The following is a 12,711-nucleotide window of genomic DNA, read 5'->3' as shown; positions in this document are numbered from 1 at the left end:
CTTTCACTATCTCCTGGAGTTTGTTCAAGTTCATATCCATTGAATCGATGGTGCTATTTAGCCATCTCATCCTCTGCCACCCCCTTCTCCTCTAGCATTCAATCTTTCCCAGCATCAGAGTCTTTTCCAATGAATCAGCTGTCTGCATCAGGTGGCCGAAGTATTGGAGCTTCAGCATCAGTCCTACCAGTGAATATTCAGGGTTGATTTCCTTTAGGATTGACTAGTTTAATCTCCTTGCAGTTCAAGGGACTCTCATGAGTCCCCATATCCTACTGCTAAGAAACTTAACACAAGTCCTGACCACACTCAAGGGGAGGTGATCACACAGGTGTGGGGGTCACCTCAGGTCACCTGGAAGGAGGTTCTAGAAGTTAACTCAAGTGGGGCATTCAGAAGATAAATCTGGCCTGGAGCTTGGAGATGTGAGGGTGTTATTAAAACCACAGACTGGATGGGATCACGGGGCAAGGTGCATATCTGCAGGTAGTCCGTGAAAATATTTATTTAATATTCTTTTTTTTTTTTTTTTTATCTGCAGTTTCTTTTATTTATTTATTTATTTTTTTAAGTTATGCTAATGTGTTTTAATACAGTTATAGACCATTGCTACAGTTAATATGGCAGAGAACTTTCTATTTAGTGTAAAAATATTAAGTAGATATTCTTAGGTTTTACATAATGTGATGCTATCTAATATTCTTTAAATGGTCTACCTTTTTCTTTTGATTTTTTAAAATAACAGCTGTATGGAGGTATAATTCACACTTCATAAAGTTCACCAAGGTAAACCAGTTCAGTGGTTTTGGATATCTTCACAAATATATGCAACCATCCCCACAATCAATTTTGGAACATTTTCTTTTTAAAATTTTTAAATTTATTTCTGTTTTCGGCTTTGACTTCATCGCTGTGTGGGCTTTTCTCTAGTTGTGGCGAGCAGGGGCTACACTTTAGCTGTGGCGCGAGGACTTGTCATTGCGATGGCCTCTAGAGCGCAGTCTCTAAGAGGGCATGGGCTCATTGTGGTGCACGGGCTTAGTTGCTCCGAGGCATGTGGGATCTTCCCAGCCCAGGGATGGAGCTTGTGTCTCCTGCGTTGGCAGGCAGATTCTCACCCATTGGACCACCAAGGAAGTCCCTAGAACATTTTCTTTTTTAATCTGTGAATCTACTTTTTAAACCTAAAAGCTTTTTGAAAATGAAAACTTAGTTGCTGACACGCACCAACAGAAAACGAATAAGAGAGTGGAACTAAAAAACAGAATGAGGAAAAAGTCAGACAGTGCTATTGAATTGTGACCGTCCTTAGGGGCCCAGACTGAGGGATGGTAAGCAGGACCCTCACCTTGGGCCCAAAGTTTAAGGGAATGCCAAGAAGCTCAAGATCAAGAGAAATGATATCACAGTGCAATAATGGACACACCCCGTGAATGCAAGAGAAAGCCTAAGAAGCAAAATACCAACATTTGAAGCAAAGATGACACACTGAGGGCTGGGATGGGGAGGAAGAGAGAAAGGTGAGTGAGTGAGTGCAGTGTGGGAGCCTGCCTTTATGTAAAATGTTGCTGTTTGATTGGTCATGGATTTCTTGGTGTTAATTTTGAGTTTTGATTTCAGAAAATACTATTGATCTTTAAGGGCTTCCCAGGTGGTGCTAGTGGTAAAGAACCCACTTGCCATTCCAGGAGATGAAGAGATGTGGGTTTGATCTGTGGTTGGGGAAGAGCCCCTGGAGGAGGGCATGGCAACCCGCTCCAATATTCTTGCCTGGAGAATCCCCATGGACAGAAGAGCCTAGTGGGTATAGTCCCTGTTTGAAGTCACAAAGAGATGGACTTGACTGAGCATACGCGTAGTTGATTTACAATGTTGTGTTAGCTTCACTGTACAGTAGGTCCTTATTAGTTCATCTGTTTTCTGTGTAGTCATGTGTGTATGTCAGTCCCTATCATCTCGTTGACGGAGGAGGTGATTGGTGTCCCCTGAGGCTGTTGTCTCATCACCCCACCCCCGCTCAGCCTGGCTCCTTCCCGGAGGCTCTGAACGTGAGGTTCACTCTTGTTGGAAACAGGCTCTGGCAGGCATTTGAGAGGCAGTGAGAACACACTGGCTTTACACTGAGCCACTTCGCAGCACATCGGGAGGCTGGAAATAGACACTGTTCCTGCCTCATTCACGAGGACAGCTCAGCTCTTGGGGTACGCTGGCTGAGCCCTTCCATGTGTGTGCACGTGTTCAGTTGTGTCTGACTCTTTGTGATCCCATGGACTGTAGTCCACCAGGCTCCTTTATCCATGGGATTCACCAAGCAAAAATACTGGAGTGGGTTGCCGTGCCCTCCTCCAGGGGATCTTCCCAACCCAGAGATCAAACCTGCATCTCCTGCATTACCAAGAGCACCACCTGGAAAGCTCAAGCCCCTCCTTGGGAACCCCTAGATGTCTCCAGACCCTCCTTGGCACATGAAGACAGAGGGGGAGTAGGGTGACCAAATGTCCTGGTTTCCAGGTTCAATCTGGAAGAGCCCCAGGTGACCTGGGGTGATTTATCACCCCATATTGGTCACCCCATCACTGCCTTGGTGGGGCGAGAGCTGGGCTGTGGGATGACAGTGGTGTATGTTCCGGGCAGGGGGCTGATGCAGCTGCGAGCTCAGCTGGGGACCTGGGTGCTGAGCTTCACAGTTTGGATCTGCAGTATCTGTGTTCTGATAGTAGTTCCTTTTTTTAAAAAAATTTCTTTTTTTAACTTTTTTGTTTTATATTGGAGTCTAGATGATTGACAATATTTGGCTCAGTGGTAAAGAATCCACCTGCCAATGCAAGAGACTCAGGAGACTCGGGTTCAGTCTCTGGGTTGGGAAGATCTCCTGGAGGAGGAAATGGCAACCCACTCCAGTATTCTTGCCTAAGAAATCCCATGCACAGAGGAGCCTGGTGGGCTATAGTCCAGGGGGTTGCAAAAAGTCAGACACAACTGAACGACTATCGCTAGTTGATTGAAATATTGTGTTAGTTTCAGGTGTATGGCAAAGTGGTTCAGTTATACACATACATATACCTATTATTTCCTAAACTCTTTTTCCATTTAGGTTATTACATAATACTGAGTACAGTTCCCTGCACTACGCAGGAGGTCTTTGTTGGCTATCCATTCTATTTTTTAAAGTGTGTCGATTTTTAAAATTGTACTAGAATTTATTTTTGGCTGCGCTGGGTCTTCTCCAGTTGCAGCGAGCAGGGGCTACTCTCTAGTTGTGGTGCTTGGGCTTCTCTTTGCAGTGGCTTCTCTTGTTGCGGAGCACAGGCTGTAGGGTTGAAGGCTTCCGCAGCTGTGGCTCAGGGGCTTAGTTGCGGCTCGGCATGTGGGATCTTCCTGGCCCAGGGATTGAACCCGTGTCCCCTGCATTGGCAGGCAGATGTTCATCCACTGTACCACCAGGGGAGTCCACATGTATCTCTTCTTTCGCAAATTCTCTATCCATTTAGGTTGTTATATAATATTGAGCAGAGTTCCCTGTCCTCTACCATAGGTCCTTGTTGGTTATCCATTCTGTTTTTTAAAATATTATTTATTTATTTGGCTGCACAGGGTCTCCGTTGTGGCAGGTGGGATCTAGTTCCTTGACCAGAGATCACACTGGGGCCCCCTGCATTGGGAGCATGGGGTCCCAGCCACTGGACCACCAGGGAAATCCCCTGTGTAGTCCAAATATAGCAGTGTGTACATGGCAGTCCTGAACTCCCTGACTGTCCCTCCTCCCCAGCCCTTTCCTTCTCCGTCCCTGTGTCTGGGCTCATGTTTCGGGTCTCAGAGCCAGTGCGGATCCTTTTGGAAGTTTTCAAGGATCATTCCTGTAACTGGGGATGGCCTCTCCCACCTACTCATTTCTCTTGCTTCACTGCCTCGGAGTCGTTCTTCAGATCTGCCTGGGGTGTTTTCACGTATCTCTCAAGCCCAGGTGGTAACTGATCCTCCAAAGTTGCTTTTAGAAGACTAAATTGGGCTTCATCCTGTCAAGGGTGCTCTCTCAGCCCGAGGTCACCGAGTGGAGCCAGCAGTCTCCTGTTCCCTCTTATCTTCCCTCCTTCTACTCTGCTTTTGTATTCCACCCCTGATCTTTGCAAAAAATAAAAATGAAGCCAATTCTAGAAGATATTTGGCTGTCTGAGATTAGGGGCTCGAAGGATCTTCTTGGATCTTCCACCCCCTTTGCCTCTGTCCCCAGTGAAACACCTGCTTGTCCCAGCCAGGCTGTCTCCATTACATCTGAGTGAAAGGGAGGAGAGACATCCAAACAGCTTTGTTTTTTGGTCTACCCAGCCCCAAATAATTTTTCTTAGCTGACTTTTAAAAAAAATCCTAAATGGACTAAAGTCCATCTTTTTTTTTTGGCTGAACAGCGCAGTATGTGGAATCTTAGTTCCCCAACCAGGATAGAACCCACTCCTCCCTTGCAGTAGAAGCCCAGAGTCCTAACCACTGGACCACCAGGGACGTTCCCTGGACTTTACATCTTGCTCAGAACTTTATTTCATTTAGAAATATGGGTATTTAGGAAAAGCTGGGTTTCAAATGGACTTTACATGATGACTGAAGACAAAATTCACTGGCGATCAATCCCACCTTCAATTTTTATACCTCAACATTATATGGAGTGTGTACATGTATATTGGAGAAGGATATGGCAGCCCACTCCAGTATTCTTGCCTGGAGAATCCCATGGACGGAGGAGCCTGGTGGGCTACAGTCCACAGGGTCGCAAAGAGTCGGACACAACTGAGCAACTTCACTTATTATACAGAGAGGACTTCCTCGTGGTCCAGTGGCTAAGACTCTGTGCTGCAGGTTCAGGGGGCTGGGGTTTGATCCCTGGTCAGGGAACTAGATCCCGCATACTGCAACTAAGACCTGGAGCAGCCAAATAAATAATTTTTAAAAATTATATAGAAGATAAAGCAACCCAGAGATGTTGCAACTCGGAGGGCTTTGGTCCACTTTGCAGAGCTAATCAGTAGCTACCCGTTTCTCCTTTGGTAAAACTGTCAGCTTTTCACTTGAGCAATAAACACATTTTCAGGACTTCCCTGTTGGTCCAGTGGTTAAGACTCCACACTCCCAATTCAGGGGGTCCAGGTATAATCCCTGGTCAGGGTACTAGATCCCAGATGTTGCAACTAAGACTTGGTACAACCAAATAAATAAAAATTAAAAATATTTTTTAAAAGTAAAGAAACAAACACATTTTCTGTGCCAACCATTTGCAAAGACTTGGCAGGGAGATGAGGTAAGGGACAGGTGTGGAGGGCCCAGGTCTGTCCTTGAGTTGATGAGAGTCTGGAAATTTCTCTGAACTGGGAGTACCCACCTGGTTCATCTTCACGTCAGGTGGCCAAAGTATTGGTGCTTCAGTATCAGTCCTTCCAATGACTATTCAGGGTTGATTTCCTTTAGGATTGACTGGTTTGATCTCCTTACTGTCCAGTGGACTCTCAGGGGTCTCCTCCAGCACCACAGTTCAAAAGCATCAATTTTTCTGTGCTCAGCCTTCTTTGTGGTCCAGCTCTCACCTCTGTACATGACTACTGGAAAAATCATAGCTTTGACTAGATGGACCTTTGTCAGCCAAGTGCTGTCTTTGCTTTTTAATATGCTGTCTAGGCTGGTCAAAGCTTTTCTTCCAAGGAGCAAAGCATCTTTTAATTCCATGGCTGCAGTCACCATCTGCAGTGATTTTGGAGCCCAAGAAAATAAGGTCTGTCACTGTTCCCATTTTTTTCCCCATTTATTTGCCAGGAAGTGATGAGACCAGATGCCATGATCTTAGATTTTTGAATGTTGAGTTTTAAGCCAGCTTTTTCATGGTCCTCTTTCACCTTTGTCAAGAGGCTCTTTAGTTCTTCTTCATTTTCTGCCATTAGGGTGGTGTCGTCTGCATATCTGAGGTTGTTGGTATTTCTCCCGGCAATCTTGATTCCAGCTTGTGATTCAGCCAGCCTGGCTTTTCACATGATGTACTCTACAAATCAGATAAATAAGCAGAATGACAATATATAAGCTTGAGGTACTCCTTTCCCAATTTTGGACCAGTCTGTTGTTCCATAACCGGTTCTACCTGTTGCTTCTTGACCTGCATACAGGTTTCTCAAGAGGCAGGTAAGGTGGTCTGGTATTCCCATCTCTTTAAGAATTTTCCACAGTTTATTGTAATCCACACAGTCAAAGGCTTCGGCATAGTCAGTGAAGCAGAAGTAGATTTTTTTTTCTGGAACTCTCTTGCTTTTTCCATGATCCAGCAGATGTTGGCAATTTGATCTCTGGATCTTCTGCCTTTTCTAAATCCAGCTTGAACATCTGAAGTTCGCGGTTCACATACTGTTGAAGCTTAGCTTGAAGGATTTACAGCATTACTTTGCTAGCATGTGAAATGAGTGCAATTGTGTGGTAGTTTGAGCATTCTTTGGCATTGCCCTTCTTTGGGATTGGAATGAAAACTGACCTTTTCCAGTCCTGTGGCCACTGCTGAGTTTTCTAAATTTGCTGGCTTATCGAGTGCAGCATTTTAACAGCATCATCTTTTAGGATTTGAAATAGCTCAGCTGGAATTCCATCAGCTCCACTAGTTTTGTTGGTAGTAATGCTTTGTAAGGCCCATTTGACTTCATACTCCAGGAATCTGGCTCTGGGTGAGTGACCACACCATCGTGGTCAAGTCATTAAGACCTTTTTTGAACAGTTCTTCTGTGTATTCTTGCCATCTCTTCTTAATACCTTCTGCTTCTGTTAGGTCCATACCATTTCTGTCCTTTGTTGTGTCCATCTTTGCATGAAATGTTCCCTTGGTATCTCAGTTTTCTTGATGAGATCTCTAGTCTTTCCCATTCTACTGTTTTTCTCTATTTCTTTGCATTGTTCACTCAAGAAGATGGGTTTCTTATCTCTCCTTGCTATTCTCTGGAACTCTGTTCAGATGGGTATACCTTTCCTTTTCTCCTTTGCCTTTTGCTTCTCTTCTTTTCTCAGCTATTTGTAAAGACTCCTCAGACAACCATTTTGCCTTTTTGGATTTCTTTTTCTTGGGGATAGTTTTGATCACTGCCTCTTGTACAGTGTTAACAAACCTCTGTCCACGAGAGAGGTGGTAGCCTAGAACTCAGGAGAAGAGGGGTAAGAGGTTTGTCGGGGGAGGACCCCCCACCTCGGGGACACATTGAGCTGCAGGGGAAGATGCCCAGGTCCAGGTCAGTCCTGACTGAAGCTCCAGAGCAACTTGAGCTGGAAATTTCTGTTAATACTTGAAGGTTGTCAGTGGATAAGTGATCCTTGCTGCTGTGGGCTCTCCTGGGGAGGAAGAAGAGCTTTTGCACAGACTGTGGAGTGGGTGCCACTTACAAATCATTTGACAGGCTTTATTTTGTGACTGCTTATGCTGTTCATCAGACTTCCCTGGGGGCTCAGACAGTAAAGCCTACAATGCCGGAGACCCAGATTCAAACCCTGGGTCGGGAAGATCTCCTGGAGAAGGAAATGGCAACCCACTCCGGTATGCTTGCCTGGAGAATCCCATGGACAGAGGAGCCTGCTGGGCTAGTCCATGGGGTTGCAAAGAGTTGGACACGACTGAGCGACTTCACTATCTATCTATCTATGCTGTCCATCAAGGTTTTACCCAAAAGGAGGCTAGTGAATGAGAACATGAAGACCTGATGTGAGGCTCCTTTGTCTCCAGGGACCCTTTTCAGACTTGGATGGTGCAGTTAGCAAGGAGGTTCTCTCCTGACCATGGGCTGTGTATGGCTCTGCCTAGGCCTCATGGAAACATGATCCCCATGTATGCAGAGGTGACACCATCTAGAATTTGGATAAATCTGATGTCATGTTGATCAAGTGGTCTCTTTTTTTAGTGATGGGAGAAGTGGTGAAGGGCTGTAGGGTCCCTGTAGAAGTTATGGCTCCCTACTTAGGTTTGTCCAAGATTCATGTAAGAGAGACAACCCCAGCTTGAAACGTTTGAGCCAAGTTTGGCTCCTGTGCCTGGCCAGTCCAGAGAAGACCTGGCCCCAGGCAGGGCTGAGTCACTTTGTCTTGTCCCCTGAGGTCCTTTCTTGGCTGTGCTCCCTACATCCATCTAGCCTCTTCCTTAAGAATTGACCGCATCCTCCTGCCGTTCTTTTGGAGGTCAAGATGGCAGTCGATGGCCTCAAGCCTAGCCATGGCAGCTAAGGAGCCCCACTGGGAAGAAGGCTGCACCCTCCCTTCTGTTGTTAGTTGTGTGAATGTGTTAGTTGCTCAATCAGGTCCAACCTTTTGCGACCCCATGGACTATATAGCCCACCAGGCTTCTGTGTCCATGGAATTCTCCAGGAAAGAATACTGGGGTGGGTAGCCATTCCCTTCTCCAGGGGATCTTCCCCACCCAGGAGTGGAACCCAGATCTCCTGCATTGCAGACAGATTCTTTACTGTCTGAGCCACCAGAGAAGCCCCTACGAAGTTGATCATGTCCTGTTGTTTCTGGCCTACGAAAGTGGCAATTTCATACAATTGAAATTCAGGGAAGAAAGTTGGTTGGCCTGCAACCCTTTGGACCAATCACTGATGTGGGTGAAAGGGTGGTTACTGTGATTGGCGGATCTGTCCAGTGTGGACCAGTTATCAACAGGGATGGAGGGGTGGTTACTGTGATTGGCAGGCCCTGTGGACCAATCACTGGTGGGGGTAGATGGGTGGTTACTGTGATTGGCTGGCTTGCATCCAGTGCCCCAATCAGCAATAGGGATGGAGATATGGGTACTGTGATTGACAGGCCCAGGTCCAGGATGGACCAATCACTGATGGGGGTGGAGGATTGGTTATTGTGATTGGCAGGCCTGGGTCCAGTGTGGACCAGTCACTACTGTGATTAGTGTAGTGGGTGGGCCATATGACTGCAGTGGACTTTCCCCTCGGAAAAAGAATTCTAGGAAGACAAAAAGACATGGTCAGCTGCTTGCTGTCAAAAATTAGAACTGAAGGCACAAAGCCAGTCAACGGCCAGCCAGTAACTGAGGCCTGGAGAGGTTCACTGCCCTGCTGGGGCCATGGAACTAGTTGGGCTGAAGCCAGAATGTGGTCATTGGTCTTCTGGCGACTAGCAGTCCTTGCACCTGACCAGAGAGAGCAGTGGGGAAAGGGCAGTTCCCATTTTCAAGGTGTTCTTCCTACGAAGATGCTCACTGCCCCCGCTCAACACGCAACTCTCTCTTGGCTGAGCACTGTGTGGCATGGCCTGCAAAGAGCCTATATTTGCTTCCTGTTGCTGCTGTAACTTAGGGAGCCTCACGGGGAGCAGGGCCGGTCCCTCCGGAGGCTCCAGGGAGCACCGGCTCCTGCCTTTTCCAGCTTCTAGAGGCTCCGCATCCCTGGACCACGGCCCCTCCCTCCATCCTCACAGCCAGCAGAGCAGCATCTCCCATCTCTCTGCCTTTGACCCCCCCCTCCCTCTTACAGGGGCCCGGTGTCAGGGGCCTTAATCCCACCTGCAGAGTCTCTTCTGCCCTGTGACATGTCCCCATGGTCCCAGGACTAGGACGGGGGCATCTTTGTGGACATTATCTTCTCTGCCACAGTGTCCAGGCAAAATGCTGTTTCTGTGGAAGTGCCTGGAGACACTGTCGGGTATTTTGGACCAAACAGTCATTGTGTTTTCTGAGCTTCGCTTGGTTCCAAGGCAGATTTCAGAGTCTGATTTTTATCTGCCCTACGCCAGACCTGCCAACATCTGGATGCGGTTTCTGCGCCCTTCTAGGAGGCCGCTTCAGGGTCGTGCCGGGGCATGAATGCGCTGGTGCCCATCCAGGTCAGAATTTGTCGGACTCCTAGCTGGGGCAGGGCTGCCAGCGGCCTGTCCTGTCCTGGGTTTCCTCGTTTGCTCACAGATAATCCCTCTTGGCCTGCACATTCTGGGTGTTTCTGTCTGTGAACAGTTTTCCCTTCTCACTTCTCTACTTCTGGCATATGTCAGTTCCTCTCTGAGTTCCTTTCTATTTTTATTGGGGTAGATTATGTATGTGTGCTTAGTGGCCCGATTGTGTTCGACTCTTTGCGACCCCATGGACTGTAGCGTGCCAGGCTGCCCTGTCCATGAAATTCTCCAGGCAAGAATACTGGAGTGGGTTGCCACGCCCTCCTCCAGAGGAACTTCCCAACCTAGGCATTGAATCCAGGTATCCCACATTGTGGACGGATTCTTTACCGTCTGAGCTACCAGGGTAGATTATACATAATGTAGAATTCACCACCATAACTGATTTTAGGGGCACAGCTTCGTGGCACTAAACACATTCACATGGTTGTGCAACCATCCCCACCATCACCTCTAGAACTTTCTCATCTTCCCAAGCTAAACCTGCACTCTCATTAAACACTGACTCCCAGTCCCCTCCACCAGTCCCCGTCCCCATCATCTACTTCCTGTCTCTGTGGGTCTGGCTCCTCCAGGACCTCCTGTGAGTGGAATCAGTATTTGTCCTTCTGTGTCTGCTTCTGTCACTGAGCATCATGTTCTCAAGGCTCATCCAGGTGGTAGCAGGTGTCTGAATCTCCTTCCTTTTTAAGACTGAGTAACATTCCACTGTGTGGATGGACCACATTGTGTTTATCCATCATCCACCAATGGACACTTGGGTTGCTTCTACCTTTGGCCAGTGTGAATATGCTGCTGTGAACATAGGTGTGCAAATATCTGTTTGAGACCCTGCTTTTTGTTCTTTTGGGTGTATGTATACCCAGGAGTCAGCTTACTGCAGCAGATGGTTGTTCTGTGTTTAATGTTTTGAGAACCCTCCAGACTGCTGCTCTGTTGGCTACACCAGTTTGCGTTCCCAGTGACAGTGCATGACGGGGCTAATTGCCCCACATCCTCGCCAGCGCTTGCTATCTTTTAGCTTTTGACGATAAGCATCCTAATGGGCATATACACTCTCTTTTTAACACTTTTCCTTTGTGAGGCTGGTGGGGAGAACTGCACGGTCAGAGGTCACAGTCTCTGTGCAGGAGTGTCCTCGATTCTGAGGTCATTTGCAAGTTGAGGGATGTACTGGGTGAATGTGTCCCCACCATTGCTGTCCTAACCCCCAGCACCTCAGGAGGTGCCCTCTTTTGGATATAGGGTCTTTGTAGATACAGTCAGGTTAAAACGAGGTCATCAGGGTGGGCTTTAATTCAATACAACTGCTGTCCTTATACCAAGGGGATGTTTGGACTCTGGGAGAAGGCGGTGTAGAGATGGAGGCAGCAACAGAGTGATGCTGCCGCAAGCCAAGTGACATCAGAGGCCACCAGCCGCCCCCGGAAGCCCGGAGAGAGCCTGGAACAAGTCCTCCCTTGTGGCTGCAGAGGGAGCGACCCTGCTGACACGCTGACCTCTGATTCTTGACCTCCAGAACTGGGAGTCAACAAGTGTCTCTTATATAAGACCCCGTGCTTGTGGTGCTTTGTTATGGCCACCCCAGGGAGCTAATAAGCAGGGATGGTTCCCAAAACCATCATGAGGTTTGACAGTTCACTAGAAATCAGTAAGTGCTGTCATAGTCACAGTTATGGTTTAAGATTAGCTGTAACAGTTAGAGGGATAAAGATTATGGATTAAGGGATTTCCCTGATGGTTAAAGACCTTGATGCTGGGGAAGACTGAAGGCAGGAGAAGAAAGGGGCAACAAAGGATGAGATGGTTGGATGGCATCAATGGCTCAAAGTTTGAGCAGACTCTGGGAGATGATGAAGGACAGTGAAGTCTGGCATTCTGAAGTCCATGGGGTCGCAGAGAGTCAAATGACTGAGCAACAACTGGTGGTCCAGTGGCTGAAACTCCAGCTTCTAATACAGGGGTCCCGGGTCCATCCCTGCTTGGGGAGCTAGATCCCACAAGCCACAGGTAAGACCTGATGCAGCTAAATAAGTTAATAAAAATATTAACAAAAATAAGATGATAGATTAAGATCAACTAAAGGGAGAGAGACATAGGACTGAGTCTAGCTGTCTGAGTCCCTCTGGGCTGCCATTCCAAAATACCAATACTAGGCAGCTGATACGCAACAGACATTTATGTCTGAGTACTGGGGGCTAGAAATCCAGCATCAAGGCACTGGCAGGTCCAGTGTCTGCTGAGGCCCTGCTTCTTGGCTCATCGATGGCCATCTCTTTGCTGTGTCTTCTCATGGCAGAAGGTCCAGGGAGGTCTCTGGGGTACAATGCCATATTAGTTTCTGCTGTACAGCAAAGTGAATCAGCTGTGTGTATATACATACTGGTGGTGCTGGTGGTAAACAACCCATCTGCCAATGCAGGGGACATTAGAGATGAAGCTTTGATCCCTGGGTCAGGAAGACCCCCGGAGGAGGAAATGGCAACCCACTTCAGTATTCTTGCTGGAGAATCTCATGGACAGAGGAATCTGGTGGGCTGCAGTCCATAGGGTTGCAAAGAGTCGGACACAACTGAAGCGACTTAGCATGCTGCTGCTGCTGCTGCTAAGTCGCTTCAGTTGTGTCCGACTCTGTGCGACCCCATAGATGGCAGCCCACCAGGCTCCCCCGGCCCTGCGATTCTCCAGGCAAGAACATTGGAGTGGGTTGCCATTTCCTTCTCCAATGCATGAAAGTGAAAAGTGAAAGTGAAGTCGCTCAGTCATGTCCGACTCTTAGCGACCTCATGGACTGCAGCCTACCAG

Source organism: Capricornis sumatraensis, chromosome 9 (assembly GCF_032405125.1).
Source record: "Capricornis sumatraensis isolate serow.1 chromosome 9, serow.2, whole genome shotgun sequence".
NCBI lineage: Eukaryota > Metazoa > Chordata > Mammalia > Artiodactyla > Bovidae > Capricornis > Capricornis sumatraensis.
Note: the sequence above shows the minus strand (reverse complement) of the source record.